The sequence below is a fragment of the Heterocephalus glaber genome, unplaced genomic scaffold, assembly GCF_053883595.1.
Source record: "Heterocephalus glaber isolate CG9 unplaced genomic scaffold, H.glaber_assembly_v1.0 deba00000470, whole genome shotgun sequence".
Lineage (NCBI taxonomy): Eukaryota > Metazoa > Chordata > Mammalia > Rodentia > Bathyergidae > Heterocephalus > Heterocephalus glaber.
Window position 1 is genome coordinate 18,840,776 of NW_028258145.1, and position 25,457 is coordinate 18,866,232.

The 25,457-nt window shown below is 35.5% G+C and overlaps 1 long non-coding RNA gene across 1 annotated transcript in view; it reads left to right on the plus strand.

Annotated features, from left to right (window-relative positions):
* The window catches only part of LOC147829800 (uncharacterized), a 51,690-nt gene extending 26,514 nt beyond the window's left edge, over positions 1 to 25,176 (plus strand). The window contains exons 2-5 of the long non-coding RNA XR_015448544.1: positions 5,727 to 5,796; positions 9,010 to 9,121; positions 16,835 to 16,905; positions 19,561 to 25,176. This is a non-coding gene — a long non-coding RNA (uncharacterized LOC147829800). The remainder of the gene's footprint in view (positions 1 to 5,726; positions 5,797 to 9,009; positions 9,122 to 16,834; positions 16,906 to 19,560) is intronic.
* Positions 25,177 to 25,457: the final 281 nt, after the last annotated feature.

Consider the following 25,457-nt stretch of genomic DNA (forward strand, 5'->3'; position numbering starts at 1 on the left):
GAGAGTGAGATTTACTACAGCCTCACTGGGAGAAAGCCAAATCAGTATTTCATACTCGTGGAGAAGAACCACTGACAGCAGGGGCACTGCTCCTTGTGTTTAGTATTCCAAGTTCAATGGTAATGTGGGAGAGAAGCAGCCACAGATGAAAATGAGATTATGCTCACATAAAATTGGATTAAGGGGTCCTGTTCCCTCTTTGAAGTATTTTTAAAGCATACTTTCCTATTGAAGATATTACAAATTATTACTTTTAATGGATCTTGAAACATAAAATGCACTGTGCTTGAACTCCAAACTTGTGTCATGCCTTAGTGAGTATCTTATGAATTGTAAAATTGAAAAGTAAGTTAAGATCCAGAAGAGGCTGCTGGCTCCGCCATTTGATAAATCTTATTGAAGATTAGCATATAATATCCCTTTTAAGGCCTATTCATTTCTTTTTTTAATGAAGTTTAACTGCATGCCAATAAATGGCAGGAAATTCTGTCTATGTATCTTTGCTTCTTCCTGGTTAACTATACTATTTAGATTTTCCATTTGTCCTTCTTCCTTCTAAATCAGGATAGGCTTTCCAAAAATATCAGCCTCAGATTCAGCTAGATTTTCCAGTTTATAGACATTGTACAATGACTAATAATATAATGGGCTATATATACAATTTAAAGCAGTTGTTAATAAGGGAAGGATCAACTCATAAAAAAGACAGCATTGATGGTATCATTCCCCCTTTTAAAACAAACAAACTGAAATCAATCACTTCAGAACTATGACAAAGCCGCAGAATGCACTGGAGAAAATCATCTATCGAAGTAAAACTACCAAACTTTTAAAGAAAATAGGGTTTGTTATGTTCCATTTAGGAACATTCTCTTTTTCATGTCTCTTCAGTTTAATAGTGTGGTAGGCAATAGCTGGAAGGATTGTAGAAACTAAAAGATCAGACCTCTTTTGGAGCTCCACTAAAAAGTCATCCCTCATGCAAAACCAATATTTTGCCCTGCAAAATTATGTTTGTTCTTAGGTGGTCATTCATAGAGTGGGAATGCAGGAGTTTTACAATAGTTACAAATATCTTTGTTTGGAACAAAGAAAAATATAAAACATAAGAAGAAACAAAAATATTGTCTATATGCGTGGGGAAAATGTAGCTAGAAGAAAATTCTCCTGAGGAGGGCCAGATTTTGGACTTAATAGAGGATTTAAAATAAGCTGTTTAAATGTATAAATATTCAAATATATTTAAAGAACTATGGAAAAGGATATATACACAAAGGTAGTGTAAAAACAGAACTAGTATTATACATGCATTTGTTTTATAAAGGACAGTACAAATGCAAATCTGGTTTGTTGTTTTATTTTCTGGTACCAGGGATGGAACGCAGGACCTTGTGCTTGCCAGGCAGGCATGGCACTGGTGTACATCCCCAGCCCTCACAAATCTGTTTTAATAGATAACTGCAGGCCAGGGATTTGGCTCAGTGGTTCCACCACCTGCTCCACAAGCGCAAGGACCCGAGTTCGATCCCTGGTACAAAAAAAAAAAATAGACAACTTCATAGCAATAATTGTTAAACTGTGTCAATGAGCTTAGATTCATAGCAACCTCACATATAAAATATATTTATCCTACCCCAACACACTTCAACATTCTCAACCCATTAATCATCCACTCAAATTTCAAGTTATTATCTACATATCATCCATCCTATATTCCAACATTTAAATGTCTAAATTAGATGTGTGTGATACTCTATTGTCAACACTGAGGCAAATTTGCTCTGTGAATCTGTAAAAGTGGACAAGTTAATCTTTCTTCAAAATATAATAATCAGATAGGCAGAGGAAAACAGTTTTGGACATTCCAAAGGGGAGAATGGGCAGAATAACCTTGTCACTCTTTCTAAAATAATTTTGAAATCCAGAGGTGAAATTCCCATTAGGTTTTAAGGTCTGAGAATAAGTGACTCACTATTTTAGTATGGGAGTCATCTTTCCTTTTCCATGAAGTGCAACACCTGGGGTCAGCTGGGTAGTTTCATCAGTCTTTTTCTGCCTGTAGATTTTGGGGGGCTCTGGTAGTCTTCGTTTATTGTATCCTCACTCTGTCCATTTAGTTCCAAGATCACAGTGTTTCTTTCTTTTTTTTTAAATTCTTTTATTGGTACATTTTAGGTATACAATATGTTTACATGTATCATTGGGTTCTTGTACCTGTACATGATGCATCTTAGTTCTTATTTTTTCCCCCATTGCCTGTGCGCCCTTCACCCCTTCCACCCTTCCCTATTTACATAAATTACTTTTCCATTTTTTTCTTTTATCATAGTTTTTCCTTTCCCTTCTTCCCTTTCCCCTTCCCCTCCCACCACCCCTACACCTCTGGACATTTTCCTATTTCAAATTATGAATTATTCATTTTAATCCTTATTTACACTTTCAGTTTCTCATACTAGAGAAACTATTCGCTATTTACATGTGTGTCCTACTTGTTTCACTTAAGAGTATGGCCTCAATATGCATCCATTTAGCTATAAATGTCTCTTTCTCATTCTTTATTGCTGAATAGTACTCCATTTTATATTAAAAAAAACCCCACATCTTCTTTATCCAGTTTTCAGTTGATGGGATTCTCCAGTGCCTTCGGATCTTTCGTGTCTGGCACAGAGATTCATCCAGTTAAACGAGGATCCTCCACAGATGTCTCTTGGATAATTTCAACTCTATTCCTAGTATCTGCTGAGATGGCTGAAGGAATCCATGGGTCAAGCCTAATCTCTGAAAAGTCCTCTTTGTGGCTGCATACTCTGATTTTGGGTCCTTTGAGACACTAATATAATTTTATTTTATTTTATTTTTTTATAAAGCGTGCACTCCAGACAATGAATCTCCTAATACTAGGTTTTCTTGCAATCTGATTAGGCTGAGAAATTCTTAAATCAAGTTCTGGTCTCTTTTATCTTAATAAATCTTCCCTCAATTTCTTTCTTTCCACATCTATTTTTCTATAATAAGCTTGAAGCAATCAGACCACACCTTCAATAGTCTGCTTAGAAATATCATAATCTCAGAGTCTTCTGAAATTACCTGTCATTATGGGTGTGTGTGTGTTTGTGTGTGTGTTTTTACTCATCTTCATATCACTTGATTCCACTTATATCCCATCAATGTGCACAATAACGTGTGATTTTGGAAAACTATCATCTTGTTCATTTATTTGTCTTCAACTCTGTCTAGTCCACTGTTTCAAATATTCATATACAGTTGTTTTTGTTCATTTCCATACATGTGTATATGTATATTTATATATGTGTATTTATTTGGTTTATTTGTAAATTTAATTTTTGCTTTCACTCTTTTTACTCTTTTTTCTCCTCTTATCTTTATATAATGAATATTTTTCAAATACATATTCATAAATTTTTTCTGATTCTTTTGGTTTTAATCAGTACTTCCTGGGGTGTAACTTTTGAAGATTGTTGATTTGCTCATTGCTCAACCACTCTGACTCATTTCCTCATGTATGTTATTTATTTTAAAATTTATTTTCTATGGTTTTGTTTTCTATAGGGATAACACTGGCAATAATCAAAGCAAGTCCACTACCAGGCAAGTTTCTAGTCTAACTGTGGAAGGTAAAGTCCTTCCACTTTTCATCAGATTTGGATCAGTTCTGCTGTTCCCTTGTTACTATTGAGTGGGACATTGTAAATGTGGCTCCTTGTGTTGCCCTGATATGTTGTTCTATTCTTCCCCAGATGGTCCTTTTTCCAACAGCCCTTGATAAGCTACTTTGTAAATCTAACACACTTTTTGTCCCTTCTTAAGGTAGTGGGATCATTTTTTTTCTTTTTGGTTTTTATTTCACAGAGTGACAATTCCTTGTCCTATTGTTTTGTTGCAATTATTTTGAATGCAATACCTTTTTTGGAATGACCTGGAGGCCTTGTATTCTGTTCCTGAAAACCAATAAGATGCTAAGGCATAGTTTTTGGTTCAAATGCAATCATGGTCTTCTGATTCATTTTTTGTTTTACTGTTCTCACTTGGCATTTTTATTTTTGTTACATGGCAATTTATATTTATAGGTTTCTAATTTAGCTATGTGTGTTTAATTTTTGTCATTGTTATCTTGTATTTTATTCACTGTTTTCATGTTTTGAACTGTAATAGATGTTCTATCAGGCCAGTTCACTGTGTTTACCATGCAGGTCTCACTTCATTTTTACTGGACTCTACAGGATGATATGCTTCTCTAGCTCATAAATGCACGAATTGAGGCTGAGTGATACCAATTATTTTCCCATTGTCATAAGCTAAAACTTGGCCATTCCAGGGATTAGCCTGACTCTAGAAATACATATTTGTTTATTTCAGGGAAAAGATACTGATTTTGCACTGAGGAAAAATTGCACTAGAGTCTTTTTCTTCAGCGGCTTTCAAATGCATGTAACCTAATTTATATCATAAAAGTACTTTGAAAGAAAACATTTTGTACTGTAGGACATCACTTTTCAAAGGCTTTTGACATCACCTGTATCCTTAAGTCTTAGTTAATTTTGGGAATGAAATCTTCCTCCTATAGTTCCTGAGCTGAACAACAGGGCAATCTCTATACTATCCCGATCCATGAACTAGCCAAGTATAACATTTTTACCCTCTATTGCAGTGATTAATGTGTTTAGAATAACTACTGTCCTTTTTAACTGTAATGAAAATTCCAGCCAAATGTTTTCATCAACATAGAGAATTAATTCTACTTCTAATTTATTAAAGTCTTGATATTCCTCTATCAATAAAATAAATACTTAATGGCTTTATTACATTTTCTAGAGAATCCTTGCATGTTATGTGTTTTAGTCAGTTTGGGTTGCTGTAAGAAAGTATCATAGATTGAGTGTTTTAAACCACAAATCATTAATTTCTCACTGTGTCAGAGGCTGAGAGATCTGAGATTAGGTTCTAGCAGATTTGAGGTCTGGTTAAAGTCTTGTTCCTGGTTGGCAGATGATCACCTTCTTTTTGTATTTTCGTATGATAGAGAGATGGGGGATGCTCTGGTGTCTGCTTATTTTAAGGGCACTATGTCTGTCATGGAGGCTAAACTCTCATGGCCTTATCTAAATCTTATTTTCTCCTAATGGCCTTACATCTGCATGTCAGTACACTGGGGATTACAGTTTCAAATTATGAATTTATGTGGGTCACAGACATTCAGTGCATGGCAATGAGAGTCCTAAAATTTTAGTCCATTATTTACTAAAACATGTTCTAGTGGCTTAAATTGATTCTTTGAAAAATAAAGTTTTCTTGGTAAAGCTTGGAAAATAAGGCAAAGCATATGTCCTTCTGGAAATTCAAAAGGTGTGTTCCATATAATAAATTCTCTAAGAAGGTCTAAAATAAAGAGGTTACTTCAATGTCTGCTAACTATTATCTCCAGTGTAGTGATGTTATTACTAGTGCAATTCTACGTAAAACTCATCAAGCAGTATACATTAAAATATGTGTTTTGTACCTCAATTATACCTCAGTAAGGCTAATTTAAAAATAATTTAATCCATCACTTCTCATTCTTTTATAAACATTGGACTTCTTTAGCCATGGTTCTTAAATATTGGTTTCATATAATTATAAAATTAATATTAATTAAGCTTTTATTATATGCTAGACATTATATGAAAGAAGCATTTTTATATCTTCTAATTTTATCTCATACCCCACAGGTATGTACTGTTATTACCATCATTTTATGATAAGAAGACTGAATCTCAGAGATCACTCTGAGGCCAAACAGTAAGTAGTGGAAGACCAGGGTTTGAGCTTGTAATATTTTTCCTTTGCCTCAGTGGTGAATTTTTGTAAACTTAGTGGTTTATAGTTTAACCCATTTCCTGTTTAAAAAAAGTTGAGTCAGTGTTCTTTTAATTTTTAGCAATAGAGAATTATAATTTGTAAATGGGAATACCACTACTAAAAGCCAAATAATTTCTTTTGCTTCCAAAGAGTATCAGCATACTAGAGCAATGAGAAAATGAGGATAAAAGTGTAGTATTTGGTGGCAAATTTGGATGTAAAGTTAGGACTTTAATCCATAAGTTAGCTCAAGATAAATGTTGCAGCTACAAGCACTACCAGCAAGTATTATTGAGGCAAACAGAAAATTTAAAATAAAGCAAGCTTATCATTTTGTGCTTTGGGCCAGAAGTCTAAGTTGGTCTCACTGAGTTGCAAGGTTTCGTTACTGTCACGCTCCGGAAGGTCTATGAGAGGATCTGTTTCTTACTTACTGTACTGCTGAGGAAATTCAGATGCTCAGTTTGCAAGCCTAAAGTCTCCCTCTTCTTGCTGGCTGTAAATTGAGGTTCTCCCCTAAATTCTGGAGTTCCCTTTCCTGTCCTAATGGCTGACATCTTTAGCACCAGTGTGCAATCTTCTGATGGGACCATTTCTTACTCACCTCTGCATATTCTTCCAATATTAAGGACTCATATTATTAGATTCAACTCACCCAGATAATTCATCATGATCTCCCTACTTCAAGATTCTTAACCCTAATCACATCTGAAGTGTCCCTCTTGCTTTGTTAGCTAATATATTCATCATAGCATCTGGGGATTAAAACTGTAGGTTTATCTAATGGGCCACTATTCTGCCAACCGCAAGGCTCAATTTTTTGTTTGTTTTTTGCAGTGAGGGAGATTTGATCCAATCCTGACCTAATTTACAGAGAGGTCAGGAAAGTCTCACCCAATCTATATACTTTTGGTAGATGATTTTTGGGCTGAAATTGAAAGAATAAGGAATCTATATGTACTATGCACCTGCTGTACCACTGAGCCACACCCCAGCCCAAACCCACCTGTTTTGACTTTAAGGCCAAGTGCTTATCCACCATGCCTTCCATTATTTTCAGAGTACCCTATATAGTATTGAACTTCAGGGAATATTTCCTTAGTTCAAAATAACCACACAAGTACTAAACATGCAGACATGGGGTCAGGCCTGGGGAGCAGATGTTTGTGTTTCCAGAGTTTCAGAACACAAAAGTCCTTATAAAGTTCTCATCACTTTAAGGCAATGTGTCTTCACAGCATGAAAAAAAGAAATTTTACATACGAATATGCATGCTGTAAGAAAAATCCACCTCACCATTCTATGATGTAATATTAATAGTTTCACCTATTTTTTTTTCTTTTTGGGAAAACAGTTACTTCAATAATTATCAAACTGATAGAGTGGTTTATTTTCTAGAGATTTTAAAATTAAAATTTAATCATTCCGGGCAGGGGATTTAGCTCAGTGGTTTCTCCACCTGCTGAGCAGGTGCAAGGACTGAGTTCAATCCCCAGTACCAAAAAAAAAAAAAAAAATTAATCATTACATATAAAGTAATCGCTACATCAAAGCACTGTATAGAGTAATTATGGACAGTAAAGACATTTGGGGCCCTTTATGTAGATAATTTACTTATATTATTTTATATTTATACCAACAAATCTCATTGTTGATTAAACTTTATTCATCAATTCTGTGACAGTTTCTCTAACTGTATTCCTTACTTAAAATATACTAAATATGTATTTTGTAGATATTTTATCCAAGTCTGTGGTTTGTATTTAATTTTGTTTATAATTCCTTTTGAAGCAAAACATTTTAAAATTTTATAAAGAAAAGAAATAGCAGGTTGAGGCTTTGAACTCATCATTGGGTTAATATTTGTTGAGCACTTTCAATAAGCCTGACTTTCTGCTCAGTCTACAAATGCATTGGCTAATTAGGATGCTTCTAACTTTTCTATATGAAATATGTATTGTTTCCTCTATTAAAAATGAGGAAATGGTTGCTCCAAGACCCAGTAAATTTTATGAATACATTATTCATTGACTTACACGGTTATTTTGAAAAATTTGTTACTTTTTAGTATTTTTGACATTTATCTATTTGACTGAGTGCCATTATATTTATGAAAAAAGAAAGCATTTTAAGGTCCCATGAATGACTTCTATGAAACTCATCTAATTCTTGAAACCGTTCTCTCTCAACCACAAGCGAACATTTCATGTGTAATCCTTGAGGTCCCTTTTTGGAATTTTCCAATCATAAAAATCCAGAATATGATTGTTAGTTTATAAATATTTCACTTGATACTTCAATTTAGCTTTTAATTTTCTTTTTAATTTTAATTTTTGTATTTAAACATTTTATAGTAATTTTATAAAATATTGGACTTCATTATGGCATTTTCATACATGCATATAATATATAATTCTCTTTAAAATGATTCTCTAACGCTGAATGGAATTTTTATAGCTAACCATAATAGGTTGTTGGTTTCCTTGACTCTATTGCCTTCCAAAAATTTCACTATTGGCACACAAACAGCATGAATCTCATTTACTTATATCAGCAGAATTCTCTTTAATTTATTGAAACAGGTAAAATATGTGAAAACATAATATCTATATTCTGCCATTTGTAATTAATTTCCTAAATAAATATGTATACTGTTAATTGTGCTGCTTCAGATTTCTTTTATTGACTTGCAGTCCTCCAATGCTATACCAATATTAGTGTTTTAAAACCAACCTAATCTATCAGGAAGTGCATATAATGATGCTTACCTTCCCAGCACACATCTTGGATCAATCTAGCTTGTTGGATCATAAATAACTGCCATTGTAGACTTAAGTGCTCCATTGCAAAAGATTGTATTAGCCACTCAGTGAGAATTTTTTAAAAAATGAAAGAAAAACTGACAAGAGAAAAAGGCTCAGATTTATTATCAAACTTTGATAGGATTACATTTAAGTAATATCATTGCTACTGTCCCTACAAAAAGGTCATCACATCCTATGAAATGTCTTCTTAAAGCAAACATGAAAGAACAAAGTGATACATGCTGTATTTTGAAGATGTAGACATACTGTGATTTATTTAATGTAAAGATATTTTAGTATCTAAACTTGTAGGATGAATCTTTTACCTAAGTTGATTATATTTTCACAGGTCCAGCTTCACATTATAAGTGAAAGTTCATTATGACCTAATCCTGACCTATCAGAGAACAAAACCACAAGAGAATGAATTTATACCATCTCTTGGCAAAAATGGGATCAAGGTAAGCTTTTATACATTTCAAAATGAACAAATGCAAAACCAATATGGAAGCATGTAAAACAGATTGCAAAAAAAAGATAATAGAAAATTATCTGTTCATCACAGATAATTCTTAGGGAAAATATGCTTAGAATTTTATTTTTGCTTCATCAACTAAAACAAACAAACAAACAATTTAAACCATCATTCTACAGGCATGAGAAGATGGAAAACTCAGAAAGCTCCTTCTCATTGGGTTGGTTTCTTATTCTTTTGCTCTCAGCTCAAAAATAATCTACCAAAAGTATAAGGAGTGGGAGAGACTTTCTGACTTCTCTGTAAATTAGATCAGCCTTTTTATTGCATTCCCTTTCAATTTCCTTCACAATAGTAACTATAAATGTAATTAGTATTTAGTTGTTCTTTTCATTTTATTCTCTAGGACTTATAATAAACCTAACCCTATGAAGAAAGTGACATTGTAATACCCAACATATTTTTTGGAAAAAGTAACTATTTGATAAAATCGTGGAAAGTTTTATTGAACTGATTATGAACTAGTCAGTCATGAGGAGAGCCCAGGTTGATCCCCCCACCCCCCACAAAAAAAAGCAAATTACTGACAAGGTTATCATAGAATTTTTTCCTAGAAAGGCTGACTCCATGCTTTAAAAGTGAACTCTTAAATTTTCTAAAAAATGATGCTGTCCACCCTATGTCTAAACACAGAACATGGTAGGAAATGTACTGACTGACAGAAGATTATAATTAATAGCATAGAGATGGTGTGTTGTATCTATTATTATCGGGGTTATAACCGGTAAAATATTTAGCTTGTATAAAATTCTTTTTATTCTCCCATAACATAACGGCAATAAAGCTTGCTGGAGTTATTGTGAGCTCTACTTATAAAATTTTACATGAATTGGACATGGCAGAATATATAGCGAACAGTTAGGAAATATTTACAGTGTTTGTAATTTATCTTGATATGGGGCAGATAATAAACATTTATCATATATAGGCTATTAGTATCTTCTTATATTACATGAATAAACCTCTTTAAACTGATTTTATTGATACTAAAATCCAACATCACACATGTCTTCCTGTAACCTAGAGAAAACCTAAATAAACTTTCCAGCTTCACTTACATTATCTGACCTTAAAAATTGCTAATTTTGGAGGTCACATAGCTGAATGATATATTTCTCGTCTCCCACTCACTTTGCTATAGATGACAGCTCTAATTGAAGATGCGTAATGGGATAAAACTGTTCTCAGGCAAAAATTCTTGCTCCATTCCTATTTCCTTTCTCATGTTATACTGTGTCCTTCACCCTGCATTCCTTTCTTATTTATTTTTTTTTGGTACCTGGGACCAAACTCAGGACATTGTGCTTTCTTGTGAGGCAGGTGGTGGCACCACTGAGCTAAATCCCAGGCCTTTGCTTGTTTTTTGAGCTGTTTCCACTTACTAGCTGCTGACACAAAATGGGAATATCTGAGTTCAAAATAAGAAGTTCACCATCTCTGGTCAGCACCAAATCACCACATTGCTTAATTTAAGCTTCTGGGAAAGGCTGATTTGTGCATGCAGCCCCCAACCTGATCCCATATAAATAGCCCCCACTTTCCTAAGAAGATGAAGGTGGTACCGGATATCTGCCTCCTTCTAAGTTGCTAGTATCCTCAATAAAACTTCTCCTCCTCTTCAACATTTCTCTCTCTCTCTCTCCTCATCTGTCTGCCATTGGATTTTTCCAAACCACATTTTGATCACATTATAAATATGGAAGCATCTTTTTTTTTTTTTTGCAGTATGTAGAAAGCTGTTTTATTATAGGGATGGCAGTGTTGGTTCAGCATTGGAAGATCCACCCCCAAAAGTCATCATTTTAATAGAGGAAAGGAGAAAGCCATATGATCCTATCACTAGTTGGAGAAAGAGTTTTGGACTAAATTCTACAGCTGTTCATGGGAAAAGCTATCAGGAGACTAGAAGTAGAACAGAACCTTCTCAACAGATCAAAGACATGTACTCCATACTTCCAACAAAATCTCCTTCTATGAATGGAGACGATACAATGCTTTCTCCCTAAAGTGGGGAACAAGGGCATATATGCCTACTCTTCATCTGTCCATTAGACTTTGAAACATAGGTCTAAACCAAAATAGTCTGGCAATAAAATGACACAACTAGGATAGGATTGGCATGGCAGAAGCAAAATCTTTATATGTAGATGAAATGATCATCTACAGAGAAAATACTAAGAAATCTCTAGGAGCCCCTAGAACTTGTACTTGAATTTAGCAGGATTAGAAAACATAAGGTATATATAAAAATTAAGGCCTGTGTATACTTGCTATAAATGAAGAATTGGATATTGAACTTTAAAAGTTATGTAGGAGTACAAAGGACCCAGAAAAGCCAAAAACAAAAACAAAAACAGTGTTGGAAGATGTTTAGCACCCAATTTTAAGACTTCTTCTAAAGCTACAGTAATCAAGGCAGTGTTGGTGTAAGGAACGGCATATAGATCATTGGAGTAAAACAGAGAATCTAGGAATAGAACCACACATATATGGTCCACTGAGTTTTGAAAGACTATTTAACATTAGCATTATATAGAATATAAACTCGATTCAAGAACCGAGGAAGAGATAGTGGCTTCAGCAAACAGCACTAGGACACCTGGTATCCGTAAATAAAAAATTAACCTCAACCCTTTTTTTCCATACATGAAAATAGCTTGAAGGGATCTATGAACCTAAATAAGAAAGCCTAAAAGTATAAAACTTTAAGAAGAAATTATAAGGGAAAATATTTATGAAATTCAGGGTAGGCAAGAACTAACTGGGATACAAAAAACGTGATGTATAAAAGAAAAAAAATTGATAAATGAGATTCCATCAAAATTTAGAACTTTAAAATGACATCACTAAAATGAAAAGTAGTCCTTAAACAGACCATATTTACAATACATATAACCTATGAGCAGAATATATAAAGAATTCTTAGAGCTCATTAATAGACAACCCAATTAAAAGTAGACATAAGAAGATAATAAATAGCCAGTATAGCACAAGGAATGGTGTGCAATTCTAGAATCAGAAAAATACTAATCAGTACAATAATAAGATTGAATTATACATTCATTAGGGAGATGAAGTCAAAAGTTTTAAAAGCCTTTTCATGATTTTTTGTTTTTGTTGGATTCCCCTCCTTTGCGTTTAATTTGTCACGCCCAATGGATTCATTCTGCTGGGTTTCCTGGGGTTGTAATCCTCACTGTCTTTTCCTAGGGTATTGTCTAAAATTTTTTGTAGTGCCGGTTTGATATTCATGAAGTTCCTGAGGTGCTCTTTATCATGAAAGTATCTTATTTCTCCATCAATTTTGAAAGATAGTTTTGCAGGGTACATCAATCTGGGTTGGAGGCTGTTTTCCTTTAGGGGTTGAAATACATCACTCCAAGCTCTTCTTGCCTTGAGGGTTTGCACTGAGAAGTCTACTGTGATTCTGATGGACTTTCCTTTGTATGTGATTTGTTCCTTCTCTCTCACTGCTTGTAGAATTTTATTCTTCTGTTGGATTTCTGAAATCCCAACTACTATATGCCTATGTGTAGATTTTTTTGATTAAGGCTAGCTGGAGTCCTATATGCCTCACTTATCTGTATGTCAAGTTCTTTTCCCTTCCTTGGGAAGTTTTCTGCCATCACTTCTGTGGAGAGTTTTTTTTTGTCATCTGCACTTTCTCCTGTTTCTTCATTGACTCCAATCAGTCTTATGTTATTCTTCTTTGCATCATCCAGCAGCTGCTGGATTGATTTCTCATGGTCCCTTACAATTTTAAAGCAATTTTTCTTTTCCTCCTCACTCATTGCAATCTTATCTTCTATATCTGAAATTCTATCCTCACATTGGTTCATTCTGCTGCGCAGTCTTTCAATGGAGTTTTTAATCTCTTGGAAATCTGTTTGTATTTGCTTTATGAGTTCCATTTGTTTCCTATGTTGGGATTCCATCATGTTCCTCAGATCCTCTATTTTTTTATCTGTGTCCTCTCTACATTTATTAATCATGTCTTGCACCATGAGCAAAATCTTTGCTGTTATCTCAGTAATTATTTCTGATTTCATTTTTCCCAGATCCTCTTTTGTTGCCAGTTCAGAGAGTCCAGGTGGTTGAGCATCAGAGTGTTCCATCTCTTTCCCTTTTGGGGTTGCTGTAGGTGATTTGGAAGTCTGTTTTTGAGGCTTGTTTATGTGTCTTCTCATTTCCACGGGGGGGGGTGCTTCTGGCACCCACACAGCTCACCTTCTCTACCCTAGGAGCTTGGGATGGCAGTGGGGAAGCTTCCTTCTGGGTGCTGAGACTAGCTGAGCTTCTCTGCCCTAGGAGCCTGGGATGGAGGTGGGGAGCTTCCTTCCGGGTGCTGGGACCAGCTCACCTTCTTGGCCCTTGGAACCTGAGATGGCAGTGGGGGAGCTTCCTTCCAGGTGCTGGGACTGGCTGAGCTTCACTGCCCTAGGAGCCTGGGATGATATATGGAAGCATCTTAAAGAAATTAAGAACCAACTATTCACACATTACCAAGATTATATAAGAACATAAAATAGTTTAATAGTCAATTAATTATTTCATTATTAAATGCTGTTAAGTTGATAATCATACGATACTTAAAATTAATTTCTTTCAGCTATTATTGTTAAAAGTTTTTCAAAAATCAAAAAATACTGAGAAAGTTTTCTATAATTTAAAGCATATATCAACTCTATTGCTGTCGTTTGTCCAACACTTTGTACCAATTATGCCAAGCATTTTTGGCATGTGATAAGTAGAATAATGTAACCTAAATATGTCTACATCTTAATCTCTAGAATTTGTGAATATGCTATATAAAAGAAAATTAAGGTTGCAGATGAAATTAAGATTGATAATCAACTAAACTTAAAATGGAAAAGATTATCCTGGATAATTTGAGTGGGCTTTCACAAATTGCAAGTGTTCTTAAAATGAAAAAATGTTCAACATATTGGTCTTTAGATAAATACAAATTTAAACAACACTGAGATTCTATCCCATTCCAAAGAAAATGACTATCATCAAGAAATCAACCAATAACAAATGCTGGCGAGGCTTTGGAGAAAAAAGGAACCCTTCTCCATTGTTGGTGGGAATGTAAATTGATACAACCACTATAAAATGAGTATAAAGATTCCTCAAAAATCTAAAATAAGAGGTTCCATTTGGTCCAGCCGTACTCTTTCTAAATGCCTTCTGGGTTAAAAGCATCATACCACAGTTGTATATGTACACCCATGTTTATAGCAGTACAATTTATAATAGCTAAATCTTAGAAAGAGCCCATATGCTCATCAGTGGATTAATGAATAAAGAAAATGTGGTATTTATATAAAATGAAGTACTGCTTTTCCATAAGGATGAATTTGAGTCTTTTTTATGTAAGTGGTTGCACATCAAAACTGTAATGTTAAAGGAAATAAATCAGACACACAAGTTTAAATATTGTGTAATTTCTTTTGTGTGAGAACCCCAAAGGGTAAATAAGGAGCAAAACAGAGAATAGATATTGAGAAGTGGGAAGAACATGTTCAAATGGGAAGAGAAACAAGGGAGAAGGAAGGGGGAAAGAAGGTAAATGAGATTAAAAAGACAGAATGGAAAGGAAACATGTACACAAAACTTTTGTAAATGGGAAACAGAAGAATGGTTAAAAGGAGGGGAGGGAAGAAAAGGAAGAATGAAGACATATTATGTACAGGTACAAATTCCCTATGATGAATGTGATATTTATGTATGGCAAATATGCACAAATAAAACTTTAAAAAATAAAGAATAAAAGTATGAACAAAGTAGAAGAAGAGGTCTGAGGGAGAAAGATTGGACCTATTTTTGCTGGCTTTAAAGAAAGAGAGGGAGTCAGTAATCAAATGTACAGAGCCCCTAGAAGCCAGAAAAGAAAAAGAAACCAATTCTTCCCTGGAGCCTTCAAAAAGCAACATAACCCTGCAGACACCTGATTTTAGCCCAATGAGACCTATGTCAGACAAATGAGCTACAGAATTTATGATGATCTATATTTTTCTTTGCAGAAAATGTAGGGAAATTTGTTATGGCAGCAGTTGAAAACTAATACAGGCATAACTAGGGATTAAAGAAAACATGAATTCTGGCCTCAATGTGCATAGAGTCTGGTAGGAGAGCAAATTATCCTTGAATAAAAATGAATAGCAGTAGAAAATAACAACTGTGCGAAGTGCTATGCGGTATAAGCTTTGAGGTGTTTATTTATGTGTAGAAAGAGTTGTGTTGTGTTCTAATGTTAGTTTAAAAGGTTCATATTACCATGGCTCTGCTGATTAACTCTGAGCAGGTCTTAAGTAGCCTATAAAATTCAATATGCAAAATTTTGGCTGTATATCCTTGACTAGCAATTTTCAGACAAGTGAGAGTGTCATAATATATTAACAGAGCCAAAGAGAAGTCTGTAGGTGGAATGTCTCTCCTTTTAGAGAATAACTTAATGTCTAACAGTTACTGAGGTAGAAATGTGGAGAATGCTAAAGTATTTTTTCTTCTCTCCAAAATTTGTATTTTTAAATCAAGCTTTTATAGTCTCATTTTGATCAGAGAAGTGCTAAAAATGGTTACATTACATTTCCAAATAAAATCAGTTCACCTTTAACATTAATACTTTTAAACTTCTTCCAGTCATTCTGATCAGCGTAATGTGATAGTAAAAAAGTTATGATCTACAGAAGGTTGAGGGTAAAAATGATAGCAATATCAGATTTTTTAAATATAGAAATGCTAGGAAAATCAACTAAAACCAATAAACATACAAAGAATTCACCAGTAAAGTTTTTTTATATAAGGTGAAACAATAGCATTCCCTTAGAAATTATTATGTTAAAGAGAACAATATATTAACAAAGAAATAATAAAATGTCAGGAAAAGAGAAAACATAATCTGTATGAAAGAAAAATACTTTTTAAAAAAGGCATGTGGTAAAGCAATTTGGAGTAAAAATATTTTAAGTTAAAAAGTTATGTTAGTATCTTTGGGATTTGAATTAAAAATGGTAAATCAATAGATTTGACAGTGCAAAAACATAAAGTGCTTGTCAAATATCTTGTAAAAACTTAAAGATTTACTATAAAGAAATATTTGTAACAAACATGTTTGATACAAAGGTTAAAATGTTCTGTTTTTAAAGCCATTAAATTTTCTGATTAAATATTCTATCCAATTCCCGGTGACGATTATACAGTGGACCCTCAAATTAGGACTGGCCTGACATATGAACAACTTGGATTAATTACATTATTGGAAGATTTATCTGCCTCTTGTTATTGATAGCACAGACCCAGGTAAACATCCAGATATCAGCTGTATTGACTTAGTTACAACCAGCCTTGGGGAACTGATAGAGTTCATACGTGAAGGGTTCACTGTATTTAGAATTTGCTGCAAGTATATACTCATAAAAAAGAGAAAAAATTTAATTCCCATTGTAACACGTGAGAAATGGGACCTTAAGAAGCGAGTAGATCCTGAGAAATCTGCCCTCATGAAAGGACTAAGGCCATTATCACAGGAGTGAGTTAGTGATGGTGGGAGTGGGTACCTAATTAAAAGGATGAGATCAGCCTCCTTTCCTCTCATTTTTCTGCCATACAAGCTCAATTGCCTTCTTTTCTCAAGGATGATAAGGCAAGAAGGCCCTTGCTTATGCTGACACTGTGAACTTGGACTTTGAAGACTCCAGAACTGAGGTGAATTTATATTCTTTATAAACTATGCAGTATCAGTTATTGTATTGCAGAAGTACAAAATGGGCTGAGAGAGACTAAGGCTAGAGGAAAGGCAGTATGGTAGGAGCTGTGCTAGGATATTGTGTACAGTGGGAAGGAGATGCGATCTTTCATTCTGGGAGGTATTAGTGAGGCTCTCTGTCTGCATGGTCCATGGCAGCATAGCCATTTCAGCCTTCAGAGTATAGATTTCTAAACCTATAATTGCTGTAGAATTTCATCTATATAGAAGGTTGAATTTGAAATTTAATTTATGTATTTTTAAGAAGCTTAAAATGTTTCAAAATTCACAAAATTTTGTGAAATATTTATATACCAAACCAATGGAAGGAATAAATGTTATTATTTTAGACTTTGCACCAAGGTTTTAAAATGAATGCACGAATAAGGTAGAATATTATGGTTTAACAAATGATATATCACTTTTTTACTTTCCCCTACACCTCCCCATTTCCATTCCCTTTTGGACCTTTTCTTTCTATTTCACATTGTCTATTATACGTTTTGGTTCTCATTTACACTTTCAGTTTCTCACACCAGAGAAACTATTCAGTATTTACACGTGTGTCCTATTTATTTCACTTAAGAGTATGGTCTCAACATGCAACCATTTAGCTATAAATGTCTCTAGTTTCTCATTCTTTATGGCTGAGTAGTACTCCATTTTAATAAAAAAAACCAAACCCACATCTTCTTTATCCAGTCTCCAGTTGATGGGCAATTGGGCTGTTTCCAAGTTTTAGCTATTACAAACTGTGCCGCTATAAACATGGGTACACATATATCGCTATGGTATGATTTTTTAAAAACTCTTTTGGGAAGATACCCAGCAGAGGAATAGTTGGGTCAAATGGGTCAACCTCTAATTCTAGTTGTTTTGAGGTTGCACCAGTCAACACTCCCACCAACAGTGGAGAAGTGTTCCTTTTTGACCATAACCCTGCCAGCATTTGTTATTGGTTGATTTCTGGAGAAAAAATGGAAACAAAGTCTGTAAATAGGGAGGGGTGGAGGGGGAGAAGGGGGAAGGGGAATGGGGAAAAAATCAGAACCAAGATATATTATGTAAAGGTACAAATTCCCAATGATGAATCTCATCATATTGTATACCTAAAATGCACTAATCTACTCAGTGAATAAAAAATACAAAATAAAATAAAAAATAAATAAAATGTAAAAGAAAAAAATGATATAGCCCAAGAAAATAAAGTGTGTATGTCAAGGAGACATCTACACTTTCTTGCTTATTGCAGCAACTTTTTCAATAGCAAAGAAATAGAATCAACCTTAAGTGCTAGATTAAAAAAATGTGGTTATAGATATACAGTATATATACATATATGTATATATAAATATACACTATGTATAGATATGCATAGGAATATATACACATACATTAAATACTATTCAGCCATAAAATATGAGGAAATTGTATCATTTGTGACAACACGGATGGTACTGGAGGGCAGTATGTTAAGTGAAACAAGGCAGAGCTATAAAGACAAATATTGAATAATCTCATATATAGAATCTAAGAAAAACTTGTCACATAGAAGTTGAGAGAGTAGTGGTTAACAGGTTGGGGAGAAGAGAGGAAAAACAAATGGTGAGAAGTTGATCAATGAGTATTAAGTTACATTTAAATAGGAAAAATAAATTGTGATGTTCTATTGGATAGTAGGGTACATATAGATAGATATGTATATTAAAAACTACTAGAAAAGGAAATTTTGAATGTCTTCACTGTAAAGCAATACAAAAAATGATAAATATGAGGAGATAGCTATACTTAACCTAATTTGCATATTACATTATATATTATATATATTCACATATATTCATATAAATAAATAAATAAATAAATTCACATACATTCACATGGTACCCCATTAATATTATATTAACTTCCCATGGCTGGGGCAAAATTCATGGAGCTTAAAGGAGAAGATGTTTACTTGGCTCACGATTTTAGCATGTGTTCATGACACTGCTAAGACCAATGTCACCATGTGCCACATCAACAGCTGTGTTGAACTCAGAGCACAATGCCTGGCAAATGGTGCATCCTAAATTGGCAGTGGCTATCTGTATGATTGTTGATTGTTTGGTTCTAAACTCCAGTAGAACAGGAAGTTAAATGCTTGAAAAGGAAATTACTTCTTTTTGGCCATTATCAAACATTTAGCCCAGTACCTTTCCTCTTCAGACCTGAAAAATGTGTTGGGAATAGAAGTGTGATAGGACCATCTGTAACTTGTGATTTTTGAGTCCAGAATGTTTTCTTCCCCTAGATTTATCCAGTATGGCTATAATGGCTCAGTAACACATGTCTCACATGAATTTGTAGAAGAAAGATGTCCTGGGGTCTCTGTGACTGCTTGGAGGCAGCAAAAGGAGGAAGAATATGCTGCCAAGATATCTCTTCCATCATAATAAGCACTAATTGAATGTCTTGTTTGAAAAATATGTAAAATTATAAAGACATCATCACTCAAATGGTTTGGGCTGCAGCTTGGCCAGATGCAATTCTAGGTCTCAGACATGATGTCTTGGGCCAGTTAAGATGTATTACATATTTTAAAATATTGAATTGTTTATTTTGATCATATATTATAGGACCTTTCCTGGATAAGTCCTGAAGAAAGTGATGGAAAAAGATGCCACAGAACCAAACCTTATTCAGCACTGTGGCTTCCTCCTCTGCTCAGCTCTCATCTGAGTGTGCATCCTGCCACCCAGAAGTACTAGCCTTTCCTTTCTCCTGTGTCTGGTTACAACCTGCTTCCTCACTATATTTTAATATGTTAAATCAAAAAATCAAAAAATAGGAAATGACAGACTTACCTGTGTGGCATATCCTAGGAATATCTAACTATGGAACATAATTAGAAATAACTTTTATAAAAGTTGCATGACTTGGAGGAGTGGAACCACTTGGAGCCCTCTGGCTGCACTGCCCCCTTGTGGGCCTCCCAGCCAGGGGTGCACCCATGAGGAGTGGAGCCACACAGGCACCTGCAGCACCACTCCAGCCCCAGCCCTTCCCTGCGTTTGGCCTCCTGGTTGTGCCTGTACCTGGATCCACAGCCCAGAGGCACAGCGGAGTCATAAAGGCCATTGTCCTGAGCTCCAGAAGATAGATCAGAAGTGAACAACAGAAAGAGGGTCTTTTGTCAGGCTCCTTGACAATTCAAGCCCACTGGAAAAGTGAAGAGAATCTCTGCAATAAAGGCACACCAGACCACCATATTTGGTAAATTGGAGGGATCACCACCTCCTATCAGAACCTGGACTATCTTCAGGGGAAGAGCAGCTGGAACCTGCAGTAGAGCCTTGCAGATTTCAACCCTGCAGGAGGTCAGAGCTCAACTTGGGTCTTGCAGCCAGAAATCAACCTGAATCTCAGGGATCTGCTGCTGGCTTGCTGAGACTAATTGACTTAGATCTGCACACTGATACCCACATTTTCTATTGTGACAGCAGAGACATACCCTAAAGGAGGCCATTCATTTTTATTTTTTATTTTCAAAATTATTTTTTTCTCTTATTTTTAATTTTTAGTTACTTTTTTTCTATTCTTTTCAATTTTTTTTCTTCTCTTTTTTTTTTCCTTTTCTGTCTCTCTTACTCTCATTGTCTTGGTTTCTCGCATTGTTCTTCATCTCCCCTTTTGTTCATGTTCCTGCCCTAATTCAGATTTCTTCCTTTTTTTTTCTATTCTTCTCTCTTTTTCCTTCTCTGGATTGTCATTACTTTCAAAGGAAAGTGAATACAGTTTCTATCTTCCCTATTGTGGATAGGTTGTTCTGTTCTTGTCTTTGTTCCTTAATTTTGTCTTTTCTCCTTGTCTTCAACAGTTCCTTAGAGTTTGTATGATCTTCATGTGTCCTCTGGCCTCACTTCTAACCTTTCCCTATCCTTTTACCTATCCCTCCTTTCCCAGCTTCTTCTAAGTCCCCATCCTGAAGGGTAAAGTTGCTATATTGAGGAGTTTATTCACCATAAACATATTTTGGGCTGGTCCTTGATTTTGATTTAATTCACACAGTTAAAAGTGATAGATTAATAACTACCACAAATTGTCATTTTCTAAGCTGTACTTTATACTATTGTTATTGCTGAATGTATCACTTGGGCTAAGGTGTTGTGATCAATCTAATCAGTTATCCTTCTGGTATAATGAAAATGAGATTCCCCCAGAGTCATTAGAGACTCAAGACCTTAAGACCAGCTACATCTGGAAGACATCTCTGAGAGGCAATCATTCCTTAAGGGTTCTAAATACAAGCAACAAAGATACCTACAATAAGCAATATCAAAGTATCAACCCAAGAACTAAACAAAGGACAGTACCAACAACAAAAATAGAAATGAGAAGACATTTAAGCAAGGCACAAACCCAGACTTCCAGCTCACCAAGGGCAAACTCTGGGGGAAACAAGGTGGAAAAGTCTGATAATCAACCAACTGGACACCCTGAACTGATAGCACAGGAAGTAACAAAACAGATGAATGAGGCTCTAGAAAAATTCAAAACAGAAATAATTACCCAGATAACTTCAGAGATGGTGAGCAGAATGAAAGACATGATTAGAGACTCTAGAACAGAAACAGATAAAAAAAAATAGATGAGTTCAGGACCATGATGGAAGCCATGAATGCCCAGCATAAGAAAAAAAATAGAAATTGTGAATACCCAATATAGGAAAGAAATGGAATCCATGAAACAGATATCCAGGAGATTAAAAACTGTATTGAAAGTATACATAGCAAACTGAGCCAATCTGAAGATGGAATATTAGATATAGAAGACAGGATGGTGGTCAGTGACCATGAAAAGAGAGATCTCTTAAAACTAGTAAGGGATCATGTGACATCAATTGAACAGCTCCTAGATAATGCAAAGAAGAATAATATAAGACTGATAGAAGTCCACAAAAAAGCAGAAGTACAAATGACATAAAAAACCTGTTCAAAAAATAATGACAGCAAACTTCCCAAACAGAGGAAAAGAATTTGACATACAGATAAGTGAGGCATATAGGGCTCCAACTAGCCATGATCAAAAAAAAAATAATAGTAATAATCAAGGTCCCAGAAAACCAGCAGAAGAACAAAATACTACAAGTAGTTATAGAAAAGAAACAAATCACAAGCAAAGTAAAGCCCATCAGAATCACAGCACACTTTTCAACACAAACCCACAAATCAAAGAGAGCCTGGAGTAAGGTATTTCATTCCCTAAAAGAAAACAACCTCCAACCTAGACTGATGTATCCTTTAAAATTACCTTTCAAAATCGATAGGGAAATAAGATACTTCCATGACAAAGAACACCGGAGAAACTTCATGAATAGTAAACCAGCACTCCAAACAATTCTAAAATATATCCTAGAAAAACGGAATGAAGGTCACAACTCCATGAGGCCCAACAGAACAAATCCACCAAGCAAGGCAAGAAATTAAAAGGAGAGGGAGAAAAAATTAAAAAGAGACAAAACCAGGAAAATAACAAGATAATGATAAGTCAATACATATCAGTTATAACCATCAATATTAATGGCCTCAACTCACCAATCAAAAGAAACAGACTGGCAGAATGGATTAGAAACCAATATCCAACAATATGTTGTATAGAAGAAACACACCTAGTTCAAAAAGAAACACATAGACTGAAAGTAAAAGGATGAAAGACAGTTTTCCATGTAACAGGAACCTGGAAAAAAGCAGGGATAGCTATCTTGTTTACAGACAAAGTAAATTTCAAACCAAAACTAATTAAGACAGACAAAGAAGGACTTGATACCTGTAAAGGGAACAATCCAAGAGGAAGAGGTGACAATCATAAATATACATGCACCAAATACTAATGCCCCAACTATACAAAATAAATATTAAGGAACATAAAAAACCAAATAAGCACTAATATAATTGTAGTGGGGGACCTTAATACCTCACTGTCACAAATAGACAGATCATCTAGACAAAAAAATCAACAACAAAATACTAGAACTGAACCTGCTTTTGAACAAATGGACTTAATAGATGTCTACAGCAGATGCCTTACTGAGGTCACATGTCATGCGGAACACACCGAATCAGCATGCCGCAGACAGGTCTGCGGATGCCCTACTGAGGTTGTGAGTTGTGCAGAGCATGCCGAATCAGCCTGTGCCCCAGCATCAATCCACTGGACACCCCCCCCCCCGCTCCTCTGTACAACCACCTGGTTCCACACTACAAAGATGCAGAGGACACTGGACCACCAGACCATGGTACTGGGTCCTGCCACTCCCGGCCCACAGGTAGGGGCTTCTGAGCTGCTGTCCCACTGCTCCTGGTCCAGAGGAAGGGGCTTCCTGGCCACCAGCCCTCATGCTGCTCCCAGCCAGAGGAAGGGGCTTCCAGGCCACCATCCCTTCCACTGCTCCCAGCCTAGTGGTAGGGGCTTCTAAGCCACTGTCCTACTGCTCCTGGTCCAGAGGAAGTGACTACCTGGACACTATCCCTCCTGCTGCCCCCAGCCCAGAGGAAAGGGTTTTTGGGGTGCCTTCTCTCCCACTTCTCCCAGCCCAGAAGAAGGGGCTTCTGGGCCACCATCCCTAACACCACTCCCAGCCCCTGTCCCACCTCTCCCACCTCAGAGGAGGTGATCCTCATAGGTGCCAAAAGCACCCCCCCGCCCCCCCAATAAAATGTGAAAACACATAAATAAGTATCAAAACCAGACTTCCAGATCACCTACAGCAACCCCAAAGGGAAATGAGACGGAACACTCTGATACTCAACCACTTGGACCCACTGAACTGGCAACAAAAGGGGATCTGGAAAAAATGAAATCAGAAATAATTTCTCAGATAACAAGAGAAATTGTGCTCCTAGTGCAAGACATGATTAATAAATCTAGAGAGGAGCTCAGGAACATGATGGAATCCCAACATAGGAAACAAATGGAATTCATAAAACAGATGCAAATAGATTCCCAGGAGATGAAAAACTCCATTGAAAGTCTACACAGCAGAATGACCCAATGTGAGGATAGAATTTCACATATAGAAGATAAGATTGCAATTAGTGAGGAGGAAAAGAAAAATTGCTTCAAAATTATAAGGGAACACGAGAAATCAATCCAGCAGCTGCTAGATGATGCAAAGAAGAATAACATAAGACTGATTGGAGTCAATGAAGAAATGGGAGAGAGTGCAGATGACATAAAAAAACTCTTCACAGAAATAATGGTAGAAAACTTCCCAAGCAGGGGAAAAGAACTTGATATACAGATAAGTGAGGCATATAGGAATCCAAATAACCTTGATCATAAACAAATCTGCACATAGGCATATAATTGTTAAGATTCCAGAAACTCAACAGAAGAACAAAGTTCTCCAAGCAGTCAGAGAAAAGAAACAAATCACATACAAAGGAAAGCCCATCAGAATCACAGCAGACTTCTCAACACAAACCATCAAGGCGAGAAGACATTGGAGTGACATATTCCAAGCCCTAAAAGAAAACAGCCTCCAACCCAGACTGATGTACACTGCAAAGCTATCTTTCAAAATTGATGGAGAAATAAGATACTTTCATGACAAAGAGCACCTTAGGAACTTCATGAATACCAAACCAGCACTCCAAAAATTTTACACAATATCCTAGGAACAGACATTGAGGATCACAACCCAGGAAGCAAAGCAGAATGAACCCATCTGGCATGACAAGAAATTAAATGTAAAGGGGGAGAACCCAACAAAAAGAAAAAAGTCATGGCCATGACAAGTCAATACATTTCAGTTATAACCATCAACTTTATTCGTCTCAAGTCACCAATCAAAAGAAATAGACTGGCAGAAAGGGTCAAGAAGAAAAATACAACATTATGCTGCATACAAGAAACACACTTCATTCAAAAGGAAACTCATAGACTGAAAGTTAAAGGGTGGAAAACAATACTCCATGCGACAGGAACCTGACAAAAAGCAGGAGTAGCTATCCTCTTGGCAGATCAAGTAGATTTCAAATAAATACTGATTAAGAGCGATGAAGAAGGACACTACATCCTTGCAAAGGGAACAATTAAAGTGGAAGAGATGACAATCATAAATATCTATGCACCAAACAATAGTGCACCCAACTTTATAAAACAAATACTAATGGACATGAAAAGTCATATATGCACTAATACAATTGTAGTGGGGGACCTCAACACCCCACTGTCACAAATAGATAGATCAACTAGACTAAAAATAAGTAATGAAATACTAGAACTCAATAGAACTCTTGAACAAATGAACTTAACAGATGTTTACAGAGTCTTCCACCCCACAAAATCAGAATACACATTCTTCTCAGCTGCACATGGGTCATTCTTCAAAATAGACCACATACTCACACATAGAACATGTTTAAGTAAGTGCAAAGGAATTGAAATTATCTCCTATATATTATCAGATCATAGTGCGATGAAATTGGAGATCCATAGCAAAAGAAACTGGAAAACTTTCATAAACACATGG